This window comes from Leiobunum rupestre, chromosome 7 (assembly GCF_980474605.1).
Source record: "Leiobunum rupestre chromosome 7, qqLeiRupe1.1.hap1, whole genome shotgun sequence".
Lineage (NCBI taxonomy): Eukaryota > Metazoa > Arthropoda > Arachnida > Opiliones > Sclerosomatidae > Leiobunum > Leiobunum rupestre.
The window spans coordinates 28215071-28227786 of NC_143390.1; the positions used below are offsets into that span (position 1 = coordinate 28215071).

The following is a 12716-nucleotide window of genomic DNA, read 5'->3' on the forward strand; positions in this document are numbered from 1 at the left end:
TCTACCGTTACTAAACTGTTGAAATTGCACCACTTTAATTTTCGTCTTATTTAAAGGCCGAAAAATAAATAGAAATTCCAATTTCCAGATCATTAAAGAGATAAAACCTCAATGAAATTCGAATTTCCCGCTGATCAAAAACTAGCTGGAATCACGTGTGTTTCTGTTATGTCGTCTGCTTATGATGTCCAATCCTTTTTATTCGACGTACCCATTGAGTTGGGAATATTTATCTAGAGGTTCAATCAAAACATCGGATTTCAGTATTTCGCGAAACAAGTTTTTAAGAAAACTTTATCATTCTACTCGTGGCGCCGTCTATCTCTAAATGGTACGTTCAAATAAAACGCGTTTTACGGCAAAAATATATTTTTTTTTCAAAAATGATGGATGGTACCACGGGTCATATGATAACGTTTTCTCGTCATTTTAGAGGAGACGGTACATTCGTAATTTTAAAAAACATTTTTCGCGGCGAGCAGGTTTGATTGGATCTCTAGATTAATATTCCCAACTTAATGGGCGTACCGATGGATTTGTTACAAAATAATTATCTTAAAACTACATAAAAAACCAAACGATTACGGTAATCGTTTTGTTTTTTATGTAGTTTACGATAATTATTTTTTATGTAATTTTGTTAAAAAATTTAAAGGAACATAATGCACAACAATCAGAATCTTAATGCAAGAATTTAAAAAAATACAAGGTTGTTTAAAATTGAAATCTGAGAAAACAAAAAACCACTGAATATCTCTTGAAAAAATATGTGAATCTTGCGTCTACCCACAAATTAGTAGTTTTTGCAACATTTCCATTATCACTTATTCCTGCAGTTTTTTTTTTCTAATTTTTAATTCACGTATTTGCAAACACATCCATCAGGGCCGTCACCAGCCCAAAATTTTAGGTAGGGCCAAGGGCTTTAATTTTTATTTATCGCGAATTTCTAGGTAGTGCCAAAACAATTCTAGGCAGGGCCGGGCCCTACCGCTCGCCCCCCCCCTGGTGACGGCCCTGACATCCATTATACTCAAGGAAAAGCACAATATCCAGAAATATGTAGCAATGAAAATGACTTTGATGAAATGGAACTACATTTTGAGTATGTAAGAAAAAAAAAAGCCAGATGGATCAAAGGAAACAGATGAAAAAGTCAGAAATATGGGCTGTGAAATTTTGGAATTTGCTAAAGGGTTGTACGTAAGTTAAAAATTGTAAATTCCATTTAAAAATACCTTGGCAGTGCCCAAAGCTTCAATAATATATAAAAAAAAGAGCACGATCCAGTTATTGTCATTGGCTAGCTGCATAAGCAGCCGATGCCGGGATGGTGACGTCAGTGGGAAGCCAGAAGCTCAGATTTCCCCATTGAAATCAATGCTGTAGTATTGTCTTATCGCCGTATCTTTGACATATTTTAGTAATTAAATGAAATTAGTATCCATTAAGACCATTTTATGATCACTAAATTATGTAAACTAAAGTAAGTAACCCAAAAATTTCATTTAAATAAATTCAATATATATTTTTATTTGGTTTAAAGATCTTAGCCGGTAGTAAGCCTAGGCCAAAACAGTGTCGATTTCACCTTGGATTAATAATAGAAGATTTCACGATTCGAGGAGCTGAAGAAATTAGGAATAGTTAATCATTGACTCAATTGAATAAAGTAAATTAAGCCAGTAAACGGATTAGAAAATTTAATCAAGATTTTTAAAACAAAAGCATGTTAAAATATTACTGTGAATCTCTATTTCAGATATAATAAAGATAATAATGGTAAAATTTTCTCGTTCAGGTAGACGAACTTCCCTTAATTAGTTCTTGATCTGGTTACCCTCTACAAGCTCCTCCATGATCCGAATCAATCTTATTTTTCATATTTGGTCTCTACCTTCAGAACGAGAGGCAACAGTCGTAAGCTATGACTCCGGTACTCTAAATGTGACTCGTTAAAATTATCCTTTTTTCATCGGGTTATTATTCCCTGGAACTACTTCCCAGATGACATTGTGTGCGCGGGCACTCTGGATGTCTTCAAGAAAAAATTGTCAAATGTCACTTTTTGTAATTTAATTTAACCACCCATGTGGTTTCCTATTTATATCTTAACAATCGGGCTCTTCGGTCTTCTGACCCTAGCCCCCACCTGGACTCTTGAGAAAAAAGTATTTAGTTATTGTTTTGATCTCAATCTTTATATTTAACTACATATAATCAGTAGTTACAACTCTACTGAAATTGAAGTTTGATCAATAGTTATTTGTAATATTTATATAATTCAGTGATTTCTAATAACTTTGTGAATAAATTTTCCTTTTATATTCTTAAAACTGAAATATTTTATTTAAGTTTAATAAACAATTATAATTAAATACTTTGATAAATGAGATATTGCTCGTTTTACATTGAATTGAATTATTAATACTCTAGTTTTTCCCAAAAACAAAATAGACCTTCCTCTTTTAGCCACCTTTAAATAATGAAAACTTCAGAGCATTTGTACTTTAGATAGTGCAAATCATATAACAGACTATTCAGTTTATTTATTAGCATATGTAAAGGTAATTTTAATTGAAAACGATGCTTTAAAAAACATTTAAGAAAGCAATGTCGACACACAGTAAAGGTTGCATCAGGTCTTTAGGCTTCCCACTGACGTCATAGCTGGCGTAGAAGACCGAAGAGCAGACGACGGGAAAATGAAAACCCCGCTATGTAGGCAACCTTTATTAGCGCAAAGATGATTTAAACTCGTACCCTAGATTCGAATACTGAGAGCTTTCCCATTGACGGTTTTGTTACGAAGCGTTTACCCTTTTCCGGCACGTGACCTCAGAAAAATCGGGCTCCATCGGTTGTGGCACGGCCAACTTCGATCACGCGCTGCCGAGCTATATAACGCGGCAGTGCGTGATCGAAGTTGGCTGTGGTTGCGGTAAGGCGCAAACCATGGAGCGAAGTTTTTCTGAGTTCCGGCGGGAAGTGGGTAAACGCTATCGGCAACGCGCGAGAGAGTGATTTCGAATCTAGGGTGCGAGTTTAAATTATCTTTGATTAGCGGCCGTATTTATGAACCTTGGGCCATGGCAGAGTCAACCACGGACACCGTAAATTTCGCACTTTACTGACTTTACACACATTTTGCCACCGAACTTTGGAGCCCCTTTAAGTCAACGAAGGCGCAAAATTGTAAGACGCATTTCAGGTACAACGTTAAAACCGCGATTACGACACAACGATTGCTCGTATGAAAAATGTTCATAGAACATTTATTGTAAGAAATAGCCGGACCCTAATGTTCATACATGGGTTTATAGCCGTACATACAATACTAACGTAGATATTCGCGATAAACCATTACTGGTTTTCCCATAACCATTGCTCGTAAAACAGCTATGTCCAGTAAAAGTTTAAAAACCAAAAAAAAACAAATGTTTTGCCATTTCGAATTTTGGGTAAAATTCCCATAGCACAACAATCTATCTACAATTTTTGGTTCGTTTTGACATGGGATTTTAAAATCCCATACCAAAATGATACAAGTACCGTAGATGGTGCGGTTTTTTTGCTTATTTCCGAGGCTCAAAATTTATAATCACGTCTGCTAGGTCACGGCCCCGTAAGCCTTGGTTATTGTTTGATTATTTAGTATTGAAATTTAAAATACCAAAAATATGAGTGGTTCTAAATGTACAATCATGGTGGTTCAGTCAGATTATGTGCGAAGAGTCATAAGCTCCCATCAAAGTTGAAAAAAAAAAAAACAAATGTTACTAGGCTAATCTAGGAATATGAATGACCCGTAATTTCCATTAACCTAGGGCTAATGATCAGACAGACTACAGGCCTTTTCTCCATGCTACAACAAGCAAAGATAATCTAGAAGTCGATAAAATGTAGATTAGGCATTTCCATTTTCCATAAAAAAAAACTTCAGTTGTAAGTTTGAATTGTTTTTAATTTTGAGTTTTAAAATATTTATTCCAATCTTTACTTTATTTTTCAATAGATATGTTCCCATGATCAGTTCCTTAATTTGAAAAAAAAAAAAGGCAGGACAGATGATTAACATTCGCTCACTCAATTTTCCCTAAGCGAAAGAGTAATTTAAGATAATTTATTGTACTAGAATAGACCAGCTAATTTAGTGTTTTTTTTGTTATTCTCAGAATTCCAAAAGTCAGAAGTAAGGATCAAATGGTATGAGTTTATATTTTATCATTTTAGGTTGAGTCGCTTATTAGGAGGGATTTTAAATCATCACTTATTGAAAACTAAATATTTTCTCTAAATTTAAACCTAAGGTGGTGGATACATTATCTGCAAAATCATAAAAAAATGAAACCCCCTCCCATTGTCTTGTTTTTTTTTCCTAGAGGCGTAAGTTTGAATGAAACTAACAACTTTAAAATTCTTCTAGGGCGTGATAATTTGGGATCATGTCTGGAAAATTCTCCGCCGCCACCTTTCTCATCTTTTCTAAACATCATGGGTGTCAGAAAACTCTGATTTTCTCAATCAGCTCTTGCAATTGTTAGTGGCTGATGAATTTTCGTTTTCGAAGTTGGGCTATTTAACTACTAAAACAACAACATGCGGAGTGACCAAAAAAAAAAAAACTCTACAGGAATTCCTCACCACCACCAAATGTGATTTAGACTAAACATCTGAGCATGTTTAGTTGGTGATCGTGTAATTGACATTTTTTCTCTCGTCCTAATAGCATCAAGGGACAGAACTAATATCTGCGGCAATTTTATTAGAAATATCTTGGTTATATCCAAATATAGATGATTATATTTGAATTGGCATTTATGAAGGCAAATGATGTGAGGAAAGTTGGCTAGATTATTTTGGTGGCTAAAACAAAACATAAGGGCAACCCAAGGTTTGTAGTTTACTGATTTCATTTTATAGAAATTTTCACCTCTTGAGTTTAGCTGTAAAAATTTGAAATTGAAGACAATCGCTAACAGCGGAAAATGCTATATTTTCCAAATATGATTCTGTAAATCATATCTGTAAAGTTATATTAGTCATTCCTAAACCTTTAAGAGATTATTGAGGTTATGTCAATGATAATTAAGTTTAACCCTGATTAGGATCTCATACCTTAAAATCAATCGACTATTTATTCAATTTCTTTGGTTAAAATTGACAAGTGAACAATAAATTTCACTGTGTTGACTGTTAAACTTTTATTTGACTAAAATACTCAAAATGGCCTAACTTTCACTTATGCAGGATGTAACGGTTAATATCTTGGATAAAACCATGTCAGCTGGGTAAAATCAGCGAATAATAGCTATTTTGAAAGCTCACGAGTGGAATCGCAACAGTGCATGAGCTATTAGTTTTTTAATTGATTAATTTATCAAACCACGTAGTCTGAAGCTGCTCGAGCCTGACTTTAATTTTTGTAGGCTATTTTTCCTCAAATTAATAATAATTATTATAAAAATTTAAGTGAAACCTTTACCAAAAGTAACTGTGCAAATGGGACGTTTAATTGGGTACAATAGCCTGTGTCAGATTATAGTTTTGAATTAAATTTTAAAACCATATGATAAACTTTAGGTAAACAATGGTTAAAAAAAATTAAAGTAAACTGTAATCATGGTACCATTAGCTTTTTTAATAATATGATCTATTTAATTTTTTATGAGGCTTAATTTTACTTGGATTTAATGAAATTGAATTGCACAAGCTTTGCTTTTTTTTTGAAACCTTATATTCCGTGTCATGCTAGCTTCAATGAATTATCTGGAAACTTATTTTCGTTATCTAAGAGTTATAAATTTAAGGTTCTAGAAAAAAATTGCTGATTTTGATAGTGTGATTACTTTCTTGAGCGAATAATGTATTGATGTTTGAACAATTAACATTCCAAAATTCTGGAAAAAAAAAATTAGTTAAATGTAACTCCAAATGGTTTTATGGTCTATGAAATTACCAAGCTCTAAACCGGATTTCAAGCTTGACTGGCTTTGGCTTTGCAATTATAACTACTTGCTCATTATCCTGCTTTTGTTCAATTTACAGGATTATCATTTTCGCCTTGGAGTCTGAAACATACAAGTCGTTATTGCGATCAGCATGGATTCAGTTTTTTGCGCCGTTTAATAATTTTCGTATTATTAAAGTTAAAACCACGAGTCATTATTATTGTTTATTTGAAATTTAAAAAGTTAAACATAATCCTTTCCCGCCAGTACATAAAATGCCAGTCTTTGACATATTTTAGTAATTAAATGAAATTAGTATCCATTAAGACCATTTTATGATCACTAAATTATGTAAACTAAAGTAAGTAACCCAAAAATTTCATTTAAATAAATTCAATATATATTTTTATTTGGTTTAAAGATCTTAGCCGGTAGTAAGCCTAGGCCAAAACAGTGTCGATTTCACCTTGGATTAATAATAGAAGATTTCACGATTCGAGGAGCTGAAGAAATTAGGAATAGTTAATCATTGACTCAATTGAATAAAGTAAATTAAGCCAGTAAACGGATTAGAAAATTTAATCAAGATTTTTAAAACAAAAGCATGTTAAAATATTACTGTGAATCTCTATTTCAGATATAATAAAGATAATAATGGTAAAATTTTCTCGTTCAGGTAGACGAACTTCCCTTAATTAGTTCTTGATCTGGTTACCCTCTACAAGCTCCTCCATGATCCGAATCAATCTTATTTTTCATATTTGGTCTCTACCTTCAGAACGAGAGGCAACAGTCGTAAGCTATGACTCCGGTACTCTAAATGTGACTCGTTAAAATTATCCTTTTTTCATCGGGTTATTATTCCCTGGAACTACTTCCCAGATGACATTGTGTGCGCGGGCACTCTGGATGTCTTCAAGAAAAAATTGTCAAATGTCACTTTTTGTAATTTAATTTAACCACCCATGTGGTTTCCTATTTATATCTTAACAATCGGGCTCTTCGGTCTTCTGACCCTAGCCCCCACCTGGACTCTTGAGAAAAAAGTATTTAGTTATTGTTTTGATCTCAATCTTTATATTTAACTACATATAATCAGTAGTTACAACTCTACTGAAATTGAAGTTTGATCAATAGTTATTTGTAATATTTATATAATTCAGTGATTTCTAATAACTTTGTGAATAAATTTTCCTTTTATATTCTTAAAACTGAAATATTTTATTTAAGTTTAATAAACAATTATAATTAAATACTTTGATAAATGAGATATTGCTCGTTTTACATTGAATTGAATTATTAATACTCTAGTTTTTCCCAAAAACAAAATAGACCTTCCTCTTTTAGCCACCTTTAAATAATGAAAACTTCAGAGCATTTGTACTTTAGATAGTGCAAATCATATAACAGACTATTCAGTTTATTTATTAGCATATGTAAAGGTAATTTTAATTGAAAACGATGCTTTAAAAAACATTTAAGAAAGCAATGTCGACACACAGTAAAGGTTGCATCAGGTCTTTAGGCTTCCCACTGACGTCATAGCTGGCGTAGAAGACCGAAGAGCAGACGACGGGAAAATGAAAACCCCGCTATGTAGGCAACCTTTATTAGCGCAAAGATGATTTAAACTCGTACCCTAGATTCGAATACTGAGAGCTTTCCCATTGACGGTTTTGTTACGAAGCGTTTACCCTTTTCCGGCACGTGACCTCAGAAAAATCGGGCTCCATCGGTTGTGGCACGGCCAACTTCGATCACGCGCTGCCGAGCTATATAACGCGGCAGTGCGTGATCGAAGTTGGCTGTGGTTGCGGTAAGGCGCAAACCATGGAGCGAAGTTTTTCTGAGTTCCGGCGGGAAGTGGGTAAACGCTATCGGCAACGCGCGAGAGAGTGATTTCGAATCTAGGGTGCGAGTTTAAATTATCTTTGATTAGCGGCCGTATTTATGAACCTTGGGCCATGGCAGAGTCAACCACGGACACCGTAAATTTCGCACTTTACTGACTTTACACACATTTTGCCACCGAACTTTGGAGCCCCTTTAAGTCAACGAAGGCGCAAAATTGTAAGACGCATTTCAGGTACAACGTTAAAACCGCGATTACGACACAACGATTGCTCGTATGAAAAATGTTCATAGAACATTTATTGTAAGAAATAGCCGGACCCTAATGTTCATACATGGGTTTATAGCCGTACATACAATACTAACGTAGATATTCGCGATAAACCATTACTGGTTTTCCCATAACCATTGCTCGTAAAACAGCTATGTCCAGTAAAAGTTTAAAAACCAAAAAAAAACAAATGTTTTGCCATTTCGAATTTTGGGTAAAATTCCCATAGCACAACAATCTATCTACAATTTTTGGTTCGTTTTGACATGGGATTTTAAAATCCCATACCAAAATGATACAAGTACCGTAGATGGTGCGGTTTTTTTGCTTATTTCCGAGGCTCAAAATTTATAATCACGTCTGCTAGGTCACGGCCCCGTAAGCCTTGGTTATTGTTTGATTATTTAGTATTGAAATTTAAAATACCAAAAATATGAGTGGTTCTAAATGTACAATCATGGTGGTTCAGTCAGATTATGTGCGAAGAGTCATAAGCTCCCATCAAAGTTGAAAAAAAAAAAAACAAATGTTACTAGGCTAATCTAGGAATATGAATGACCCGTAATTTCCATTAACCTAGGGCTAATGATCAGACAGACTACAGGCCTTTTCTCCATGCTACAACAAGCAAAGATAATCTAGAAGTCGATAAAATGTAGATTAGGCATTTCCATTTTCCATAAAAAAAAACTTCAGTTGTAAGTTTGAATTGTTTTTAATTTTGAGTTTTAAAATATTTATTCCAATCTTTACTTTATTTTTCAATAGATATGTTCCCATGATCAGTTCCTTAATTTGAAAAAAAAAAAAAGGCAGGACAGATGATTAACATTCGCTCACTCAATTTTCCCTAAGCGAAAGAGTAATTTAAGATAATTTATTGTACTAGAATAGACCAGCTAATTTAGTGTTTTTTTTGTTATTCTCAGAATTCCAAAAGTCAGAAGTAAGGATCAAATGGTATGAGTTTATATTTTATCATTTTAGGTTGAGTCGCTTATTAGGAGGGATTTTAAATCATCACTTATTGAAAACTAAATATTTTCTCTAAATTTAAACCTAAGGTGGTGGATACATTATCTGCAAAATCATAAAAAAATGAAACCCCCTCCCATTGTCTTGTTTTTTTTTCCTAGAGGCGTAAGTTTGAATGAAACTAACAACTTTAAAATTCTTCTAGGGCGTGATAATTTGGGATCATGTCTGGAAAATTCTCCGCCGCCACCTTTCTCATCTTTTCTAAACATCATGGGTGTCAGAAAACTCTGATTTTCTCAATCAGCTCTTGCAATTGTTAGTGGCTGATGAATTTTCGTTTTCGAAGTTGGGCTATTTAACTACTAAAACAACAACATGCGGAGTGACCAAAAAAAAAAAAACTCTACAGGAATTCCTCACCACCACCAAATGTGATTTAGACTAAACATCTGAGCATGTTTAGTTGGTGATCGTGTAATTGACATTTTTTCTCTCGTCCTAATAGCATCAAGGGACAGAACTAATATCTGCGGCAATTTTATTAGAAATATCTTGGTTATATCCAAATATAGATGATTATATTTGAATTGGCATTTATGAAGGCAAATGATGTGAGGAAAGTTGGCTAGATTATTTTGGTGGCTAAAACAAAACATAAGGGCAACCCAAGGTTTGTAGTTTACTGATTTCATTTTATAGAAATTTTCACCTCTTGAGTTTAGCTGTAAAAATTTGAAATTGAAGACAATCGCTAACAGCGGAAAATGCTATATTTTCCAAATATGATTCTGTAAATCATATCTGTAAAGTTATATTAGTCATTCCTAAACCTTTAAGAGATTATTGAGGTTATGTCAATGATAATTAAGTTTAACCCTGATTAGGATCTCATACCTTAAAATCAATCGACTATTTATTCAATTTCTTTGGTTAAAATTGACAAGTGAACAATAAATTTCACTGTGTTGACTGTTAAACTTTTATTTGACTAAAATACTCAAAATGGCCTAACTTTCACTTATGCAGGATGTAACGGTTAATATCTTGGATAAAACCATGTCAGCTGGGTAAAATCAGCGAATAATAGCTATTTTGAAAGCTCACGAGTGGAATCGCAACAGTGCATGAGCTATTAGTTTTTTAATTGATTAATTTATCAAACCACGTAGTCTGAAGCTGCTCGAGCCTGACTTTAATTTTTGTAGGCTATTTTTCCTCAAATTAATAATAATTATTATAAAAATTTAAGTGAAACCTTTACCAAAAGTAACTGTGCAAATGGGACGTTTAATTGGGTACAATAGCCTGTGTCAGATTATAGTTTTGAATTAAATTTTAAAACCATATGATAAACTTTAGGTAAACAATGGTTAAAAAAAATTAAAGTAAACTGTAATCATGGTACCATTAGCTTTTTTAATAATATGATCTATTTAATTTTTTATGAGGCTTAATTTTACTTGGATTTAATGAAATTGAATTGCACAAGCTTTGCTTTTTTTTTGAAACCTTATATTCCGTGTCATGCTAGCTTCAATGAATTATCTGGAAACTTATTTTCGTTATCTAAGAGTTATAAATTTAAGGTTCTAGAAAAAAATTGCTGATTTTGATAGTGTGATTACTTTCTTGAGCGAATAATGTATTGATGTTTGAACAATTAACATTCCAAAATTCTGGAAAAAAAAAATTAGTTAAATGTAACTCCAAATGGTTTTATGGTCTATGAAATTACCAAGCTCTAAACCGGATTTCAAGCTTGACTGGCTTTGGCTTTGCAATTATAACTACTTGCTCATTATCCTGCTTTTGTTCAATTTACAGGATTATCATTTTCGCCTTGGAGTCTGAAACATACAAGTCGTTATTGCGATCAGCATGGATTCAGTTTTTTGCGCCGTTTAATAATTTTCGTATTATTAAAGTTAAAACCACGAGTCATTATTATTGTTTATTTGAAATTTAAAAAGTTAAACATAATCCTTTCCCGCCAGTACATAAAATGCCAGTGAGTTACATTATAGTTATTAAATCATTACCGAGCAGTCGACAGAAGAATGATGTTCGACAAACATGCTTAGACATAAGCTTTTCAAAATTACTGTTTAACATATTTCCTAAATACGAGGCCGGGCCACTGTCTCGCCATGGCCTAAGTCGTTACACAAAAGCTTAAACATTCTACCAAGAAGGAACCTGCAGTATCCCCCGAGATCAAACACTACGTATTCATCTCTAAATTGCCCTCGTGATTTTAAAAGCTCTTTCGTAGTTTCGTTAGTGATTTAACTTTAGAGATCCCATCCGTCTTACATTTCATCCACTAAAATCACCACATATTGCTTTTACCATATCATTTATATAGTCCAATCAGGATTTCTTTCTTCGCGTATCCTGGTTTATCACGTAAATAGCAAGACCAAATTAATGCATTTCCCATCAAATTAACCACCGAGCACAGAAATCCTTTATGTTCGATGGACGTCGACTTCGCACTATACACAGTCATAGTCACCATACAAATAGGCTGTGTCCGGAGAATAGTTTTTTTATAAAAAAAATTCTCGAAGTTAAAAAATATGCTCAGATTAAATATGCGACAACGCCTGTCGCATTGAAATGTTATTTTGACTAAAATTGGACCTACGTAACAGTACATAGAAATCTCATGGGTAACTAGAATGCTGCCGCCTACGGCCGAGCTTGACGCCAGTTCGCCTTGATCCTTCAGCCAATGAGAGGCCGTAGAGTGGTTCCGCCAAGGAGGATAATAATCCTCCTTGGTTCCACGTAACTATAGCGGGAGCTAGGTTACTTCATTCTCTTTGGTGACATTAAATTCTTGGCAGAACCACTCTTTGAGCTCTGATTGGCTGAGATCTGGCTATCGTCTGCCACGGCGTTTGGTCCATTTTCCAGTTACACGGCAGCATTCTAGTTACCTATGAGATTTCTAAGTAACGGTATCGTCGTGGGTCCAATTTTTTTGAATTAATTCTAGGTAGTTTAAGTTTTAGCGAAGTAGAGTAGAACTCGGTAAGATAATCTATTCTTGTATAAAGACGGAACTCAATGTGAAGTTAAACATTTCTCTACATATATACCTTTAGCGCCAACTTAAAAAACTTTGTACGTAGAATTCTGAAACCTTAATAAACTCGCAAATAATATTGATAATATATTAACTGCATTATACTTGCTAGTTTATCTAATCTCGAGTCCGATTTAATAAAAGGAAAAAAAACAATGAAATTATAGATGGATTATTGATGAATTTAATGGGTAAAAAAAAATACAGAATTGGAATAAAATTTAATTTGAAGAATAACATAATTTTTTTGGGGAGTCTAACATTTCATAGGTCAAGTTTCTCATTTCCGCTCTCAATCAAATCTTGGACATTCACATCGAAGAAAGTAAGCTCCTGCATTTCGTTTGGCGTTAAATCTAATAACGCAAAAGCTTCGGTACGTGAAATTTGAGGATGTTTTCTCTGCTCATTTTCAATGTGGGCATTAATTCGGTTTTTTAACACGATTTGATGTTTACGAAGATGGAAAGTACCCGCTAACTCGTGCTTATTATTTTTTAACGATCTCTCATCCTCAGTTTGGACTGGGCTTAATTGTATTAATTCTTTGCCCGTTGGACTAGACACCAAGGGC

General features: G+C 33.7%; 2 long non-coding RNA genes across 8 annotated transcripts; one reads left to right on the forward strand and one right to left on the reverse strand.

The window, feature by feature from the left end:
* Positions 1-1367: 1367 nt before the first annotated feature.
* LOC149935827 (uncharacterized) lies at positions 1368-11515 on the forward strand. 7 transcript variants are annotated; one of them, XR_016482252.1, is made up of 16 exons: positions 1368-1486; positions 1547-1920; positions 3828-3945; positions 4016-4108; positions 4176-4206; positions 4427-4655; positions 4730-4894; positions 6049-6312; positions 6373-6498; positions 6628-6746; positions 8654-8771; positions 8842-8935; positions 9003-9033; positions 9254-9482; positions 9557-9721; positions 10876-11515. It is a non-coding gene; the product is annotated as an uncharacterized LOC149935827 (long non-coding RNA). The 7 variants fall into 7 exon arrangements; XR_016482251.1 differs by having other exon boundaries at positions 1547-1672; positions 1802-1920; positions 6373-6746; XR_016482250.1 differs by having other exon boundaries at positions 6373-6746.
* Positions 5108-8267, reverse strand: LOC149935828 (uncharacterized). The gene is made up of 3 exons (XR_016482257.1): positions 7303-8267; positions 5960-6071; positions 5108-5900 (listed from the first exon to the last, which is right to left on the reverse strand). It is a non-coding gene; the product is annotated as an uncharacterized LOC149935828 (long non-coding RNA).
* Positions 11516-12716: the final 1201 nt, after the last annotated feature.